Source organism: Stenella coeruleoalba (assembly GCF_951394435.1).
Source record: "Stenella coeruleoalba genome assembly, chromosome: 10".
Classification (NCBI taxonomy): domain Eukaryota; kingdom Metazoa; phylum Chordata; class Mammalia; order Artiodactyla; family Delphinidae; genus Stenella; species Stenella coeruleoalba.
The window spans coordinates 46,341,436-46,359,226 of record NC_137156.1 but is presented as its reverse complement, the minus strand read 5'-3'; positions in this window follow the sequence as shown (position 1 = coordinate 46,359,226).

Genomic DNA, 17,791 nt, shown 5'->3' with positions numbered 1-17,791 from the left:
CAGGAATAAAGATGCAGACATAGAGAATGGACTTGAGGACACGGGGAGGGGGAAGGGTAAGCTGGGATGAAGTGAGAGAGTGGCATAGACATATATATACTACCGAATGTAAAATGGATAGCTAGTGGGAAGCAGCTACATAGCACAGGGAGCTCAACTCGGTGCTTTGTGACCACCTACAAGGGTGGGATAGGGAGGATAGGAAGGAGACGCAAGAAGGAGGAGATACGGGGATATATGTATATGTATAGCTGATTCACTTTGTTATAAATCAGAAACTAACACACCATTGTAAAAAATACCCCCATAAAAATTAAAAAAAATAAAAAATGTGAGAAACTCAACAGAGAATAGATCCCATAGAGAGCCCAGAAAGAGACATATGGAAAGAAAGGAGAAAGAACAAAATGCAATGTAAATGAAGGCAGAGAGGGAGTGAGAGGATTGGGCCACAACAAAAATATAAATGATAGGCAGAGGCAATCCAATGTAGCAGAAGTGGAGACTTCTGAGAACAAAATAAAAGCAATAAGATAGAAATTAAAAATATAGTTCCAGGGCTTCTCTGGTGGCGCAGTGGTTGAGAGTCCGCCTGCCGATGCGGGGGACGCGGGTTCATGCCCCGGTCTGGGAGGATCCCACATGCCGCGGAGTGGCTGGGCCTGTGAGCCATGGCCGCTGAGCCTGCGCGTCCGCAGCCTGTGCTCCGCAACGGGAGAAACCACAGCAGTGAGAGACCCGCGTACCGCAAAAAAAAAAAAAAAAAAAAAAAAAAAATATAGTTCCAGAGAAGTTTCCTGAAATAAAAGAAGGTTCAATTCTACATATTGAAATGTCTCCTTGTCTATTAATCTGAAAGGTTTAACACTAACATATTCTGCAAACACATTGAATTTTGAAGTTAATTTTTAAAATATGTTGGTCAAATATGCAAACAGATTAATTCATTTGAAAAAGAAGAAAATCAGTTTCGCATCACATTTCTTCACAGGAACAATCAGTGTCAGAAGAAAGTGAAGCAACACATAAGACATTCAAGGAAACAAAGTGAGGGCCAACCTATCCTTTAAATAGAACTGTTTATAGCTATAAAAAGTTTTGAACAGCAGAGATTAGAAAATGTTTGCATAAGCCTTTTTGAGAAAACTACTAGAAAACTCTGGCCATGCAAGAGTTGACTAATGAAAATTTAGCTCCCTCTGCCAAAATTGTCACTTGATACATTTAGAAGATTTTATAATCAAAAAGTAAAATACTCTAGTGGATGAACCAGAATAGAAACCAACTGTTAATGCACCAGAGTTAACTAGTTGTTCTTCTGGTTTATGGCTCTAAGTAGAGAAGTGTAGGGGACACACTGGTGATGCCTGTGAGGTGGGGTCAGCAGTTCTACTACTAACCAGCTATGAAATGTTGCTAGAAAATTGTCCTGTATTTTGGAATTTTTATTTCTATGTGGACACATTTATAATCTGATGTGTAACTGAGATGAAAATTAAAGATCAAAAGCTTAGTTTTGGAAAGAGAAAAGGCATATATACAATGTAGTCTTGTCCCATCTGTGTGACTCTGGGATGTCAGAGCATCACTCTAATTCCTTGTCTCTGTTTTCTTTTTGTAAATTGTGGTGGCATAAACAATAAAATAGTTTTTTTATGCTTTTCTGTGTATTTTATTTTGCTGTTCTTTCTGTGAAGTCTGAATAATTTGTATTTGTTTGTTCAGAAAATATTTATTTAGCACCCATTATATGCCATAGACTGTTCTAGTGAATAATAAGACAAAAATCCCTACTCGTCTGACCTTACATTTTAGTTGCTGCTGGAGAAGAGAAAATAAACAATAAACATGATAAATACATTGTATAATATGTTACAAGGTGAGAAGTACTATGAAAACAAATAGAGAAGAATAAGAAGGTATAAGAAGTACCTGGGGGGCTTCCCTGGTGGCGCAGTGGTTGAGAGTCCACCTGCCGATGCAGGGGACACAGGTTTGTGCCCCGGTCTGGGAGGATCCCACATGCCGCGGAGTGGCTGGGCCTGTGAGCCATGGCCGCTGAGCCTGCGCATCCGGAGCCTGTGCTCTGCCATGGGAGAGGCCACAATAGTGAGAGGCCCACGTACCGCAAAAAAAAAAAAAAAAAAAAGTGCCTGGGGAATGATCCTGTTCTTAAAAGGGAATTCATAGTAGGCCTCATTATTGGCCATGATTAGGCAAAACTTAGTTAATCATTTTTTAAATGAAAAGTTTTGCCTTTTGAGATTCTCTAGAACAATTTCCAAAGCCTGGAAATTAACTCTCCTTTTTAAAAAATTGGACTAATTATTGATTTCGTAACTTACTTTGCTCTCCAAAGAATCAACCCAGCATTTACACCAAGTCTATTTTATTATTCCAATATATTGATTCTGATTTTAAGTATATTTGTTTCTTTTATTGTCTCTCCTTAGATAAGTTTTGTTTTTCATTTTCTAGCCTCTTATGCTAAAAGTTTTGTTGTTTTAGTTTCATTCTATCTCATTTAAGAAAACAAGCTTTTAGGACTATGAATTTTTATCTGAGTAATTTTTGTTACATCTAATGAATTATGATAAAGAATGTACTAATTACTGTTATTCTCTAATTTGTAATTGCAATTTAAATTTTTATTATACCTAAGAGTCATTTAGAGAGAGTTTTCTTTTTTTTAATTTCCAAGACTTTTTGTTTATACTCTAGCTATTAATTTTTGGTTTATCGTATTATGGTCAGCAAAAGGGATCTGGATTATTTTATATTTTGTTCTTATTAAACTATTCCTCATCATCTAATATGTAGTAAACTTCAGTAAATGATACCTGGAAACTTGAAAATAGAGGATATTCTTGTCAGTTGGAAATAGATTTCTATGTATGGCTAGATATATCACTACTGTATATATGATTATGCTTTTGTGAGTTTATATCTCCAATGTTTGGTGTAGTATTCATTAAATACAAAGGTGTCTATTTTAATGTGTATTCTATTTTGATCAATAAAAGACTCTTCTTTAATAAAAAAAATTCTTCTTGTTTCTAGAAAAAGAATTTAGCAAAAAAATGACAAAATAACAAGTAGATTAAAATGTGTTGGCTGAATTCACACATGCAAAGAAAGTAGATCAATACACACACACACACACACAGAGTAAAGACAAAGTTGGAAGAAGTAAAAAGAGACTAAACACTGGGAAATACAATAAGGGATAGTGAGAAATAAATAAAGTGAAAAAACTTTAAATTTTTAAATTACTGGAGATAAAATAATTGAAATATGTACAATCAAAAGAGAACCAATATTCTCATAATTTGGGTTCTCTAAGAAAAAAAAAATCAGCTATTCATAACTGAAAGCACTCTAATAAGTTTAAAGTGTCCGTGCATACCGACTTGATGAAGAGAGTCCTGGTTTGCACCTGTTTACCCAGTGTCTGTGCAGTTATTACTCTATTCCCTATCAAAAGAGACTTGTTCTTGAAGATATATTATAAAATCACTCTATGTACAAAGGGAAAATAGAGAGCAACTTCTTTCTCTGTAGTACCATTCAGTATCAGAAGGTAATTGAATAATATTTAAAAACAATTCAAGTTAAAAAGTTTGAACCTAGAAATTTACATCCAGCAAAGCTCTATCTTTGTTATAAACACTACAGATAAACAGTTTTGAACATGCAAGAACTTTGGTAATACTGTTCTTGAAGTAGTAGCTTACTATTACTTCAAAAGTTAGTAATAACTTTTTAGCTTACTAAGTTAGTAATAACTTTGGTAACAGCTTTTCTTGAAGAAACTGCTAGATGCCAACTTTAGCTAACTAAAATATGGCTAGAGGAATAAAGCAAAAAGATGAAAAATGAGCATTTAATATTTAACTACCTAAGATAAATAATAGAGAAAAGGGGATAAAAATATTTAATAAAATTTTTATGTAGAAATAAGGCTTTTAAAACTTTGAAAGCAGAAGGAGAAAAGTTGCAAAATAGAATAAGATTGTTGTTTAATACATTTTAAAAGCTAAGAGGCAATAAAAATATTATTTAAATTAAATAATAAAGGTAGTAGCATATTTAAGACCAAAAATGTAAACACTAAGAAAATTTACACTGTTTACTAGAATAATGGAAGAAAATGAACTTCCTAACTGTGATAAGAAACACAAAAACAAACAATAAGTGAAAACAGACAATAAAGTAAGAGATCTTTAAGAAAAAAACCTAAAAAGAGAAAATATCGCATATGGCAGAATTAAAACCTCACATACCTGTCATAACATTAAATGTAAATGAATTTAACTCACCTATTAAAAAAACATATGCAGATTAGATCATAAGCTAAATAGCAATGCTAGGATGTTTATAAGAGACACTCACAAAGTGATTCTTTAAAGTTAAAAATAAAAGAATAGGGCTTCCCTGGTGGTGCAGTGGTTGAGAGTCTGCCTGCTGATGCAGGGGACACGGGTTCGTGCCCCGGTCTGGGAGGATCCCACATGCCATGGAGCGGCTAGGCCCATGAACCATGGCTGCTGAGCCTGTGCGTCCAGAGCCTGTGCTGTGCAACGGGAGAGGCCACAACAGCGAGAGACCCATGTACTGCAAAAAATAAAATAAAATAAAATAAAAGAATAGGCAACTGTAAACAAACAAGCAAATATTAATGTTGCAGCCATAGTATAAAACCACATGAATTTCAACCCAAAAGTATTAAATTTGGCAAAAAGTAAATTTCATGATACCAAAAGCTACAACTAATAATAAACATAGTACAGTTATGAATGTCATAACTGAATATCAAATAAGAGCAAAAATGTTATGTCAGAAATTATAGGAGATAAAAACAGCAGCAGAAACAAAATTTTATTTCACTTCTTTTACTTTATTACATATTGAATTAGAGAAAAATAAGTGTCCATTGAAAACTTGAATAAATAATTAATACGATCAATCTAATTTATGTATATGAATTTGGTCACTGAAAATAAACAACATGCCTTATTTTTAAATGCCTGTAAAATACTGAATGAAATTAGAACACTCCCTAACACCATACACAAAAATAAACTCAAAATGGATTAAAGACCTAAATGTAAGGCCAGACACTATAAAACTCTTAGAGGAAAACATAGGCAGAACACATAAATCACAGCAAGATCCTTTTTGACCCACCTCCTAGAGAAATGGAAATAAAAACAAAAATAAACAAATGGAACCTAATGCAACTTCAAAGCTTTTGCACAACAAAGGAAACCATAAACAAGATGAAAAGACAACTTTCAGAATGGGAGAAAATATTTGCTGATGAAGCAACTGACAAAGGATTAATTTCCAAAACATACAAACAGCTCATGCAGTTCAATATCAAAAAAACAAACAACCTAATCCAAAAATGGGCAGAAGACCTAAATAGACATTTCTCCAAAGATATACAGATTGCCAACAAACGCATGAAAGGATGCTCAACATCACTAATCATTAGAGAAATGCAAATCAAAGCTACAATGAGGTATCACCTCACACTGGTCAGAATGGCCATCATCAAAAAAATCTACAAACAATAAATGCTGGAGAGGGTGTGGAGAAAAGGGAACCCTCTTGCACTGTTGGAGGGAATGTAAATTGATACAGTCACTATGGAGAACAATTTGGAGGCTCCTTAAAAAACTAAAAATAGAACTACCATAGGACCCAGCAATCCCACAACTGGGCATATACCCTGAGAAAACCATAATTCAAAAAGAGTCATGTACCACACTCTTCATTGCAGCACTATTTACAGTATCCAGGACATGGAAGCAACCTAAGTGTCCACCGACAGATGAATGGATAAAGAAAATGTGGCACATATTTACAATAGAATATTAGTCAGCCTTAAAAAGAAATGAAATTGAGTTATTTGTAGTGAGGTGGATGGACCTAGAGTCTGTCATACAGAGTGAAGTAAGTCAGAACGAGAAAAACAAATACCGTATGCTAGCACATATATATGGAATCTAAGCAAAAAAAAAAAAAAAGGTTTTGAAGAACCTAGGGGCAGGATAGGAGTAAAGATGCAGACATAGAGAATGGACTTGAGGACATGGGGAGGGGGAAGGGTAAACTGGGACGAAGTGAGAGAGTGGCCTTGACATATATACACTACCAGATGTAAAATAGATAGCTAGTGGGAAGCAGCTGCATAGCACAGGGAGATCAGCTCTGTGCTTTGTGACCACCTAGAGGGGTGGGATAGGGAGGGTGGGAGGGAGGCACAAGAGGTAGGGGATATGGTGATATATGTATACATATAGTTGATTCACTTTGCTATACAGCAGAAACTAACACAAAATTGTAAAGCAATTATACTCCAATAAGATGTTAAAAAATATATTACTGGGCTTCCCTGGTGGCACATTAGTTGAGAGTCCGCCTGCCGATGCAGGAGACACAGGTTCATGCCCTAGTCCGGGAAGATCCCATATGCCACAGAGCGGCTGTGCCCGTGAGCCATGGCCGCTGAGTTGAGCGTCCAGAGCCTGTGCTCCTCAACAAGAGAGGCCACACCAGTGAGAGGCCCATGTACCGCAAAAAAAAATAATAATAATAATAAATAAATAAAATAAATACTGACAGTCATTAACTATTGAGAAGGCTACAGAATGATCAATAAGGTAGGTCTGACTGATATATACTAATTCTGGCCAAAGGGAGGAAACATTAACATTTACATGCCTAATATCTAGAACTAAATCAAAAATTACCAGACATGCTAAGGTACAGAACCAAATAACTTGAAACAAAAGCAGAAAAAGAAAAAAAGAATAGTAACAGACCCAAGAGGACTGAAATCTTGGCGTTAGACATGGAATTTAAATAACTATGATTAATATATTTGAACATAGGTGAAAAATGAAGAACTGTACCACATAATTGGAATCTACATAGAAAATCAAGTAAAAATGATAGAAGTTAAAAATAGTATTGCTGAAAATAAGAATTCAACAGATAGATTTAAAAGCAGGTTAGACATGGCAGAAACTAGGATTAGTATAGCTTTAAGATAGAAAATATGTAAAAGATAGATAACAAATTCAGAAAGTTTTTGGAGTCCAAGAAGTAGAAATGATGAGGAAGAAGCAATAAAGGGTATTAGCCAAGAATTTTTCAAAACTGGTGAAAGACATCAAGACAAAGTTTCAAGAAACTTTTCATACTTCAGGCAGGGAAAAACAAACAACAACATAAAATAAAGGAAGAGGGCTTCCCTGGTGGCTCAGTGGTTGAGAGTCCACCTGCCGATGCAGGGGACATGGGTTTGTGCCCCTGTCCGGGAAGATCCCCATTGCCGTGGAGCGGCTAGGCCCATGAGCCATGGCTACTGAGCCTGCACGTCCGGAGCCTGTGCTCCACAACAGGAGAGGCCACAACAGTGAGAGACCCGCATACCGCAAAATAAATAAATAAATAAATAAAAATAAAAAATAAAGGAAAAAAGAAAAGAAAACCACACCTGGCCACTAGCACAGAGGGATGATGAGTGATATTTGGGAGAGAACAGGAGGGAAGTGTCTGGCTGCTGTTCATATTTTACCTCTTGACCCAGAGGATGGTTACAGGTATTTTCACTCTGTGAAAAGTCATAGAGTGTGCATATTACTGTTTGTATATTACACTTCAGATTACAAGTTTAAAAATGACTCTAAATGTTTGTTTCTTGTTTAGTAAGCTACTAACTTCCCTCCCCTGCCCCATGGCCACTGAGTCTCATAGAAGGAAGAAAGATAGATAACACATTAGAAAAAATGGGATATAACATGATATAGGAAGTGAAAAGTAAAATCTATCCATTCCTGCTGGGCAGATTTCAGAAAAATGAAAGACAGGAATAAGGGGGAGTGAATACAGTACACATCTTTGTTTCACTGTCTCCTAGTGGAGCTCCAGAGGGGAATGTCCAGTAAAATATATTAAACCATGTTTATGGAGACAAGGACCACTGGGAAGATTGTATTGGGTTGGGCAAAAAGCTTGTCTGTTTTTTTTCCGTAAGGTGGCTCTAGTAGCACTTTGTTGTCTTTAACTTCATTCAAAACAATTTTGTTAGATTGTACTGTGACAGCTGTCATATCACCGTGCATTTAAAAAAAATTAAAATTGGTAAATGTATAGCCATTTTAATATTGAAGATGGAAGAAAAAAGCAACATTTTCTGCATATTATGCTTTATTATTCCAAGAAAGGTAAAAAAGCAACTGAAATGCAAAAAAAAGATTTATACAGTGTATAGAGAAGGTGCTGCGACTGATCAAATGTGGTTTGCGAAGTTTCATGCTGGAGATTTCTCCCTGGATGGTGCTCCATGGTGGGGTAGACCAGTTGAAGTTGATAGTGATCAGATTGAGACATTAATTGAGAATAGTCAAGGTTATACCACACAGGAGATAGCCGACATACGCAAAATATCCAAATCAAGAATTGAAAATCATATGCACCAGGTTGGTTATGTTAATCACTTTGATGTTTGGGTTCCACATAAGTTAAGCAGAAAAAAACTTTCTTGACCGTATTTCTGCTTGCGATTCTCTACCGAAATGTAATGAAAGTGTTCCGTTTTTAAAACAAATTGTGACGGGCAATGAAAAGTGGATACTGTACAATAATGTGGAATGGAAGAGATCATGGGGCAAGCAAAATGAACCACCACCAACCACACCAAAGGCTGGTCTTCATCCAAAGAAGGAGATGTTGGGTATATGGTGGGATTGGAAGGGAGTTCTCTATTGTGAGCTTTTTCCAGGAAACCAGAGGATTAATTCCAATCCCAATTAGACCAACTGAAAGCAGAACTCAACGAAAAGCATCCAGAATTAGTCAACAGAAAACGCATAATCTTCTATCAGGATAACACAAGACCGCATGTTTATTTAATGATCAGGCAAAAACTGTTACAGCTTGGCTGGGAAGTTCTGATTCATCTGCCATATTCACCAGACATTGCACTTTCGGATTTCCATTTATTTAGGTCTTTACGAAATTCTCTTAATGGAAAAAGTTTCAATTCCCTGGAAGACTATAAAAGTCACCTGGACCAGTTCTTTGCTCAAAAAAGATAAGAAGTTTTGGGAAGATGGAATTATGAAAGGAATTATGAAGTTGCCTGAAAAATGGCAAAATGGTGAATATGTTGTTCAATAAAATGGTGAAAATAAAAAATGTGCCTTTTATTTTTACTTAAAAACTGAAGTCACATTTTGGCCAACCCAATAGGTACTGCTCACCTTCTCCCCCTGTCGTGTGCAGGCAGCTTATATCCTCTAGGAGGGAATCCTTTCACAGGATTAATGTCAACGTAGGAGGGGGCACAGTGCCGCGCTGGGGCAGATGTCCAGGTGAATGACCCAAGGGAGGTGGCAGCCCTCTGGTTTCTGTGCTGTGTGTGCAGGGGACCCACGAGCTGCCCCATGCACAAGCGAGAGGTGAGGGGAGAGGGGGAGAGGGTGTTGCAGGAGAAGCAGAGACTCACGTCAGGACAGAGGGACTGCTGTGCATGGGGTTTGCTCTTCAGGGCACAAGCTCCTGGAGGAGTGCCAAGAATCATCCCAAAAGCCAGAAGGCATCAGTGGCATCACTCACACCTCAGTGTTCACTTGTACAAAGGGCAGAACCGAATCAGCACCGACCCACAGAAATTGCTGAGCTTCTATGAGTGTCTAGATGACAGGCAAGGATGCAAGGCCCCCCTGCCCTTCCACAACTGGGACAAAATAGCCCCCTTAGATCTCCAGCATGCAAAGTGGTGGTGGAGGTGCAGCTGTAAAACAGGAAGCAGTTCCCTAGAGAGACTGAGCAGTTTTAATAAGCTCAGTCACTTCAAATAAAGAATTTACTTTTGAATAGACTAGTTATTTAAACAGAAACAGTACTGTATGAACTGGCACATAAAAAACATCAATTACAATAGGAAATGAAAATGCTACATATTTTTTAGCATATCAGAGGCTAGGGTATCAATTTATGACCCCACTCCATCAAAGAAACCAATTAAATAACATATACCATTTCATACCTTCTAAACTAACCAAAACCTAAAATAATAATTCCAAATGCTATTAAAATTATGGTAACAGTATTGCACTTATACGCTGATGACAGAATAAACTAGAACATAATTTGGCAATAAAATTCATGAATTATAAGTAGATCATGATAATATACTTTTCTAAGGAAATAGTTCATGAAAATCCATTACAGCATTATTTATAAGATGAAGTACTCAAGAACAACTTAAATGGCCAGTAGCAGGAAATAATTTAATAAATTCTAGTACATCAACTCTGTGGAATATTAGACATCCATTAAAATGTAAAATTATTAAAAACTGCATTGATATATAGAATTATTTAGTGGAAAAATAAAATAAATAGAATATAAAATTATTCTATACACCTACAACTATATAAAAATTCTGTATGCATTTGAAAAAATCTGGAATAACAAAGAAAAAGTAAACATAGTTTAACCATAGAGAGTAAGAGAAAAGATGGATTCCTTTTAAAAATATAGTTTTGTCATTGTAATAGTATTTTAAAATTTTAAATACAGAATAAGAGCTAGTCTCCATTACTGGAAATCAGATTCTGACTTTATGCCTAGATTCCGCCAATTTGCTGCCCTTTTTCCAAGAAAGCAGAGTAGAAGACTTCAGACCCTATAACCCCGTTAATCTGGGTTTGATTCTTGATTTAACCACCCATTAACCATGAGACTACAGGCAAGTCACTTAGCCTCTCTCTGGCCCATTGTCTTCCTCTGTAAAACAGGATTAGTAGTACCTACCTAACAGTGTGATGGAGAGGATTAAATAACTTTTCATATTAAAGCACTTTTTCTAAGTCCTAATAATTATTAAGCATTCTGAAAGTTAACTGTTGTTTTCTTATTGTTGTTTTTGTTGTTTTCTTTTGTTGGGTGATGGGGACAATACATCATTGTTCATGAACAAAGCATGTGGCAAACACTGTGTGATTCTTGAATTAGCTTCAGAATCTAATGGAAGAGTCTGAGTGCACTTGTCTTTTTGTTTTGATTATTTTTATTTGTTTGCAGCATAGTTAATGTATACAATCTCTTCTGTTGGTATTGAATGGGTAATTTTAGTAGCAAACAAATTGACTTATTTAGAATTGGAATTTTCTTTCTTCTTAGTGGTGTCTTAAAGAAAAATAAATAATGAATCCATGCAACTGACTGATGATGTTCAGAAAAAAATGTTTGAGGATCTGAACTTCCCACTTTTCAACATATGTTGTATTTGTTGTCATCAGGCAAGCAGAAGTGGTATCTTCACCTTCATGTGCATCAACTACATTTGCTAACAATCACCATCAGTGAGCTCTGAATGTTCCACAGAGACATTAAGACCACAATCAATCTTTTCATGCTGGAACATGAATTTTATAGGCTCTTTTACTCTCCAATCATCCTACATGTGTACTGAAATGAATTTATATGGGAATTTACTTAAAATAAGCTTTTATGCTTTCCTTCCCAAGTTCTTTTCTTCATAATATACTCTTTAAGTGAGAAAAATGAACGGCCCAGATAACAATTATTTGAATGAAAAATAATCAAGATATGTTCAGGTCTTCCTCTTCCCTTCTCTAAATGTTTCTTCCCTCCCATAACTAACCTCTCTCTTTCCCTGTCTCTCCTGCCTTTTCCCCACATATATTCCCTTTTAGACTCTGAGCATGTAGATGGATGTGAGCCATTATATGTCTCTGCTGACTCTTGCCATAGAGAGTGGATGACATGGGACACCATTAGTGAAGACTCAGTAATACAAACACCCTAATCTCAGTACCTTTAAACAACAAGGCATATTTATCATGGATGCTCCTGGTCCCTCCTGGTCTGGCTACAGCTCTGCCCTGGGTCATCTTCATTCTGGGAACCAAGCTAACACAGCAGCTATTGTCTGGAATCACCATATCATAGAGAAAGGCTGAGGCCAGTCACACTTCTGCTCTGAACCCTTCTTTCCAGGAACAACCTGGATCACTTCTTACATTTCACTGGCAAGGCAATCACCTGGCCAAAATTAACTTTGAAAAGCAGGAAATTTCCATTCTACAGACCTCAAGAAGGAGAATCACAAGTATCTGTGAATAGCATTAATGACTATTGCAAAGTACAACCCTAAACTAGAGATGGCGTGATTCCTTATGGCTGCATGATCAGTACCAAAAAGCGTGATCCTTCCTGGTAATTACCATTTTAAGCTAATAGTCATTCCTTCATTGAAAACTAATTTTTTAGAATTATTCTTTCTTTTGTATTCTTTCTTAATCAAGGAAAACAGTTTTAAAAGATGACATATACCTCCTTCAGACATTTAAAAGAACATATTTTCTGCTCTTCATGGCAAAACAGTTTAGAACCAAATTGTGTGTACATGTTGGTTGGTTGGTTTCTGTGGTGGGTTGGTTGGTAGGTTGATTATGTTCAATGAAGGTCTTGCCCAAAGCTTAGGAAACAAATCAATAATGAAAGCTGTGGGAAGAATCTCCCTGAGAAGCCAGAGGTGTTTACCTAACACAGCTAAGTGAAGTCTAGAGAAAAATTTAGAGCTTTTATTCCATTACATGGACATTTGGGATTAGAGTAATAAAAATTACCCAACGTGTTTGTTATGATTTATGCTATGTAATAATTTTCCAGTAAGTGGTGAAAGTGTTATGATCAGCATGGAAAAGCACTGAAACATATTTTACATTCAGGTGGTTTCCTTCAATAGTCTGATTTTGAGCACATCCATGTTTGTTTTGTTTCTGAGATGAAAAGACATTTTGACTCCACACATAAATAAAAGAACCAGTTATTATCTGACAAATTATTAATTATTTGTTTATATGGTCTCCATTGGAGCCCTCTAAACCTAGGGAATCCTGTTTAAGCACTAGCATTTATTTATTTCTATTTTCACCTCACTTTTACAACTTTTTCTATGCCTGTAAGAACACTTTTCCCCAAAGATCTCAAATAAGTACTTGAATAAAACTACAATATAAGCATAGCTATAAAGAATGCATTTAATTTCAAGGGCTGCTATAAAGAATTTTACAAATGACATGAGAGGGTCCTCTTATTGTCCCCAATTTCATTCCATAGCCTTCCTAACAGCTCTCCTGAGAGCAGAGATGGGCTAGTGTCAATCCTTTTTGTCAATTCACCCTTTTACAAAAGAAGAACATTATCCTGACATTATGGGCATTGTACTAGTTATTTGCAGGGTCCCTATTGTAACTTTCTCTCAAATATAGTGCTGAACACAGATGTAATTTCTGAAAAACCTGCAAGTATTTTTGGCATTAATGTGATAAGCTCAAATTTTGTCTAGGTAAGCTGAAAAGAAAACAACCCATTAGCTAAAAACAAATGTCTCCTAGAATCAGCACCAGCCCCCAGACTAGTTGCAAATTGGGAAAAGAGACTTTTTGTTTCTCCTCCTCTGAAAGAGCTTCCTAATGAAAGCCCATCTGGACCGGCTGTTACTCAAATATCTGTTAAAGTTTCTATGGTTAGTTATCAGATAATTACCCCCTTCTGAATCAGGATATACCAACTTTGGGTCCACAGGTTTCAGAGTTCTACAAATGATCTGTTAAATTTTTAAATTTTGTACTTTTGTGATGGTTATAATAATAATAATTTTTTTACAAACCTAGGCAAAAATGGTGGAAGGGTTGCCCAATCGCAGGACGCATGCTAGTCTGAGAGTTCCAAACGCCCCACATCGCTGGCCTTGGTCATCATCTTGGACTCAGGCATTGCCCCTGAGTCACAAACAGATCTCATTTGGGTCTAAGAAATGGTTCCTGCTTCCTGCTGCAACCTCACAGGGCCTCCATGGGAGAGCCAGACTCTCAGAGAGAGTGGATACAGCACTTCTCAACCCTCCAGACACCCATCTACCCTCTTTCCTCCTGTGTTAGCATCAGACAACAATCCAATCCTTGTCTCTGCTTTTGACCTGCTGGGAAACCAGACAAAGTGCTCTCAGTGACAGAAGACCAAGAGCAAAGACAGGCTCTGGTCTGACACCAGCTTGGTAAGAAATGGATTGACCTTGAGCAGCTATTTGATCTAAGCCTCAGTTTTCCTACAGTCTAAAATGGGAAAAACTACAGGGATTTTTTGAGGCTTTTATGTAAAAATATGTAAAGCACCCAATACAGTAACTAGCATGGTAGGTGCTCAAAAGAATAACTATTACACAATAATTAAATTAGAGAGACTAAAATTGTTTAAAGACCTAAAGTACAAGATACATGGCTTTACCAAAGGCATTTTAGGGCTACGTGTTAAGTTCTCAGAGGGTGAATTCCACCCTACCCTGAATTCCAGGCTATGTTTCCAGCTCTGAGAAGCCAAGACTTCAATGAAGGTGGGCTGCTCTGTAGGCCATTCCTTGTAGTTTAGGGGGCACTTAGTCTAAACACATAATGGAGGCAGCCTGCCTTGTGTGATTTCCAGCAATTAAAGATGGCACTAATATAACAATGTGTTTTGAAATTTCGTTTTAAAAAAATAAGAATTCTCTAAGTTAGTGGGTAGAATTTATCAATTTCTAAACTGAAATTATATCTCAAATAATATTTCCTATCATTTTTTGTGAGTGTCCCACCTTTATTTAGAAAACTAATTATAGGGAATTAGAATTGTGCTAGAAGAAGCCAAAGATGATTGCACAAATCCAGGCAAAAAAAAAAAATGTTACTGAATAGTGAATAAGTTTATTAAGTATCTCAATTTCCAGATACCTTCACAAGCATCTGGCAGGTGCTGGATCCTAGGCCATATGATAGGATATGGAAGAGAGGGTTTACTAGTTATTTAAGTCAAGAATAGCACCAAACATCCAGGCAAGTTGTTTGGTTTTGCTTTCCTTTAATGGGTTTTCAAATGTAGACCAGTATAGGAAACTTCCAGTAAGTTGCATTTGTAATCTTTATAACATCAGTCTTTAAATTTCTTCAATTGATTTTAAAACAAATCTGTAGATACAGAGAAGTCACTTATGACTTAAGCTAATTTGTAAAGATCAGCACTTTCTCTTCGTATGTCAATCCTAGCATCCATCTCCACCAGTACCCCCACTCCCAACAGACCGAGATTCTTGACAGCAAATATCAGACTTGGCAACTTTGATATCAATAGTTTCTACACAATAAGTATTGAAAGAATAAATAAATGAATAACTATAAGAATGATAAAATGCAAAGTAACTAAAATTTTGTGCAAGTAGACCGAAATAATACTAATACAACCTAAGTCAAAAGATAAGGAATACCAAAATTAAGCAGGTTTATTATTGAAAGCTATGTTGAAAGGTAAAGAGGAAAAACTACTCCTGCCAGGAAAATGAAGGCGATTCTCAGTTGTGAGTTAAAGATGTATAGAAGTGCAGATACAATGTTCTGTTACTGGAGGGTGTTGGCAAGAGATACCAATTAAGGAAGATTTCTAAGATGAGTAGAAGAAATTAAAAAAAGAAGAAAAAACCAGTCTTGATGCCTGTCCTCTCATTCTTAATTTATTTTTACCTTATACCTATAGGATCAGCTTTATCATAGAAAGGATATTTTAAAATTCATATGGTTTTCTTATAAAATGTTTTCAGATGACAATTTTATTCATTTTTAGAATGCATATTTTATAATCTATTGTAAATCATATGTGAAATATTCACACATACCTAGCAAACACTAGTATTTTGTTTTGTATCTGAAAAGAGCTAATGTTACACAGAATCCAATAGTCAAATAATCAGACATATCATTGGTGGATAGCAAGCTGAACACCATTGGCTCTAAAGGCTGGAGAGCCTAACCTTGGTTTAAGATGAACTTTATCCTGAATTTGGAAGAATTTTACCGAGGTTAGAAAAGTTTTCATAAGAACAATGTTGAGAATCTAATCTGTGATGCAACAATTCCACCCTGAGTATTTATTCAAAAGAAAGGAAATCACTACCTTGAAAAGACATCTGCACCCCCCCATGTTCATTGCAGCATAATTTACAATAGTTAAGATAGGGAAGCAACCTAAGTGTCCATTGATGGATGAAAGAATAAAGAAAATATGGTATATACATAGATTGGAATATTATTCAGCCTTAAAAAGAAGGAAATTCTGTCATCTGCAACAACATGGATGGACCTTGAGGACATTGTGCTTACTGAAATAAGTCAAACAGAGAAAGACATATGCTGTATGATCTGATGTGTATGTGGAATCTCAAAAACAACAACAAAAACTCATAGATACAGAGAACAGATTGGTGGTGGCCAGAGGCAGTGGTTAGGAGGTGAGCAAAATAGGATGAACCTGGTCAAAAGGTACAAATTTCCAGCTATAAGATAACTGAGTCCTGGGGGTGTAATGGTGACTATAGTGAAGAAAACTATGCTGTATATTTGAAAGTTGGTAAGAGAGTAAATCTTAAACGTTCTCATCACAAGAAAAAAAAACTTTGTAACTCTGTGTGGTTGATAGATGTTAACTAAACTTATGGTGGTAATGATATTTCAGTGCATACATATACCGGATCGTTAGACTGTACACCTAAAACTAATTCAATATTATATATCGATTATATCACAATAAAAAAGAAGAATCTAGCTTAAAACAAACAAAAAACAGAATATAATTTTGAATAAGATTTAGAGGAAATATCATGAACCTGTCATCTCTCTTTGAGTTACTTTTTGTTTACATGTGTGAAATAAAATTATTAATTATGATAAACTTTTTATAATCATATTGTGACAATTAAATTAGACAATAGTAACATATGACATTTAGATTTTTTTAGAAAGTAAGTGAAAACATATGAAGCAAAAAGAGATTCCCATTAGAAGTCTGATACTTCTGCTTTAATCAGTTCCTTTCTTCAGCATATATTTATTGAGCACTATTATACACCAGTCATTGTGATAGATGCTGAAAATCACCAAATTATAATCCTCACAATGACCTAATGGAGTAGGTATTATCCTTTAAACTAGACATCAGGGACTTCCCTGGCGGTTTAGCAGTTAGGACTCCGTGTTTCCACTGCAGGGGGCATGGGTTCAATCCCTAGTTGGGGATATAAGATCTCGCATGCTGCATGGTGCAGCCAAAAAAAAAAAAAAAAGAATAAGAAAGAGAAAAAGAAAAAAAATCAAAGACATAGCATGAAAAAATCTCAAAAATAAAATAGAATAGACACCAAAGTCTTGGGATATAGTTGACACACATTATATATTTATCAAGTGAATGAACAAATGAAAAAATGGTTCTGATAAAGAATATTAGGTAACTGACCCCAAAACACTCACGACTTAAATCCAGTTTGTTCTGGCTCCAGAAGTGATATCATTAATCAAGAGAGGGTGGCGAGAAATATATAGATACATAGATGCACGTACCACAGTCACAAAAGCCCTCCTTCCTTCTAGGACTTGGGACTCCAGTGCCCACACTCCCATCGTGATCTACAGAATTGCTGAAACTTCTGCTCAGATGCTCAGCCTCTCAGTCAGGACTGAGAGAGCAAAGCAATGCAAAATATGTCTCATCTTATTGTTCTTCTTTTAAGATCTGAACTCCTTCTGTCCTTATTACCTGGGTAGTAATCCAAGGTGTTCAAACTGATATTTTATGTTTTAATCAGGTTTTGAGTTGTTTTCAAGCTACATTTCATGATTATCAGGGTCAGAAATCAGAGCTGGGATTTTGAAAGCAAAGC